The following is a 2,500-nucleotide window of genomic DNA, read 5'->3' on the forward strand; positions in this document are numbered from 1 at the left end:
TTCAGCACGGGGCGAAGGGCAGCATGATCTACCGAATCGAATGCCTTAGATACGTCGATTGATGCCACAAAGACAGAGCGGCAGGAGCGAACTGCGTCGGTGAGAGCAGTGTCTAAGATGAAAGTGTTTTCCAACATACCATCACGAGGGATGAACGCCCGCTGACGTTCGTCTACAGCACATGCGCGCATCAGGCGTGACGCGAGAACCTTGTGAAAGGTCCGCGCCAGCACCGAGCAGACCGTGATGGGGCGAAAGTCAGCGGGGGATGTTGGTGCAGCCATTTTCGGGAGAAGGGACGTCCGCGCGCGAAGCAGGCGTTCCGGAAGGGCGCGGGCCAGAAGGAAGAGATTCATCACTTTCACCAGGACTTCGTGCGGCAGGCGCCGCAACTCCGCTGGGGTAAGGCCGTCCGGCCCGGCCGCTGATCCCCTGGGCGGCAACGCGGCGGCGACCTCCTCATGTGTGACCGGCCCCCATAGGCACTCGAGAGCGACAGGCTCCGAGTGCGGGAGGAGGCGGTCACGAATGAAGCCCGCGGTGGAAATGGGCTTCTTCGTGAAGAGGTCCGCCCAGAAGTCCAGCAGGCCAGGGATGGCAGGTGGCGGCTGGAGCAGGGTGCCATCCAAGAGGCCGCGCACGCAACGCGCACGCGACTTTCGGAAGGCAGCCTGAGTTCTCACATATTCCCAGCGGCGCCGCTTGCGCTTCTGCGACGGCGGCGTGGCAGGCGGCCGCTTAGATGGTTGGCGCGGCCGCTGTGTCCTGGTGGTCGATCTCTCCCCTCTGGACCCGACCGACGCAAGGGCATCCGGGAGCATGCCCAGGATGACATCGGGCGGCGTGCCCCGCCCTAGACCAATGACTCGATCCAGGGCAGAGAAACGCTGGGCGGAAGCAGGTAGCCCCGCCAGATGCTCCCAGATGGCGGCGTCAGTCGGCCCCTCCGGCGGCGGCCCGGTGGTGTCGGCCGCGAAGTCCTCAGCTGCGTCGACGGGCGGCGCAGCGGCCTCGCCCGCGTCAGGCAGCGAGCTCGCTGCTCCCCGGCGGGACGCCGGCTCTTCCCCCCGACCGAACTCAAGCGCCTCCATGAATTGGCGGACAAGCTGCTTGTGGGCAGCTTTCCGCCTTTGGCACTTGATTGCCTCAAGCGTTCGGTCGGGGAACATCCTGATAAGTTCTTGGTTAACAAAGAAGAACCGGGCGTCCCTCTCAAGGAACAGTTCGGCCTCTGCCTTGGCGAGCGACAGGACTTCTTCCTCCGTCCACCTCGCGCGATGCCTCTCCGTGATGATCTCCGCGTTGGTTGCCGCAAGGTGTTGGCGGCGGCGATGGACCCCGAGACCGGTCTTGGTGGTGAAGCTACGGTGACACTCACTACAGGCGTAGACAGCTGCAACAGTTACAATATCTTCGGCACGGCCGGTTGGCCGGCTAGGTGCTGGGGAAGCTGGGGTGGCACCTTCAGCGGAAGGGCCACCACTTTTGTTTACTTGAATGCTGCCCCCAACTTGAAAGGGATAATGCGAGGGGGGGCTGGTAACCCCCCCAAGCCCCTGGTGCGGTCTTCCACTCTGCCAAAATCAGCGGGCCCACGAGAAGGGGAGAAGACCGCAGGAGAGGAGAGGCTAAGAGGGCTAGGCCCATGTATTGCGCATCACTCTCCCTGTAACTACGGCCCAAGGAAGGCGCCTCGCAGCAGCGGCACGACTACATAGAGACTACATAGAGAGACTACATAGAGAGAGAGTCATAGTTACTCCCGCCGTTTACCCGCGCTTGCTTGAATTTCTTCACGTTGACATTCAGAGCACTGGGCAGAAATCACATTGCGTCAACACCCGCTAGGGCCATCGCAATGCTTTGTTTTAATTAGACAGTCGGATTCCCCCAGTCCGTGCCAGTTCTGAGTTGATCGTTGAATGGCGGCCGAAGAGAATCCGCGCACCCGCGCGCCCCCGGAGGAGCACGCTAAGGCGGACGCGGCCTCGCAGCAAGGAAGATCCGTGGGAGGCCAAGGCACGGGACCGAGCTCGGATCCTGCACGCAGGTTGAAGCACCGGGGCGCGAACGCCGCACAGGCGCGCGCATCCTGCACCGCCGGCCAGCACGAGGCCGACCAACGGCGAGAGCAGACCACACCCGCGCTAAACGCCCGCACTTACCGGCACCCCTACGGCACTCACCTCGCCCAGGCCCGGCACGTTAGCGCTGACCCACTTCCCGACCAAGCCCGACACGCCCCGATCCTCAGAGCCAATCCTTATCCCGAAGTTACGGATCCAATTTGCCGACTTCCCTTACCTACATTATTCTATCGACTAGAGGCTCTTCACCTTGGAGACCTGCTGCGGATATGGGTACGAACCGGCGCGACACCTCCACGTGGCCCTCTCCCGGATTTTCAAGGTCCGAGGGGAAGATCGGGACACCGCCGCAACTGCGGTGCTCTTCGCGTTCCAAACCCTATCTCCCTGCTAGAGGATTCCAGGGAACTCGA

General features: G+C 62.6%; 1 pseudogene; it reads right to left on the bottom strand.

The window, feature by feature from the left end:
- The window catches only part of LOC126197829 (large subunit ribosomal RNA), a 7,899-nt pseudogene that overhangs the window by 3,275 nt on the left and 2,124 nt on the right, over window positions 1-2,500 (bottom strand).

This window comes from Schistocerca nitens, chromosome 7, assembly GCF_023898315.1.
Source record: "Schistocerca nitens isolate TAMUIC-IGC-003100 chromosome 7, iqSchNite1.1, whole genome shotgun sequence".
Lineage (NCBI taxonomy): Eukaryota > Metazoa > Arthropoda > Insecta > Orthoptera > Acrididae > Schistocerca > Schistocerca nitens.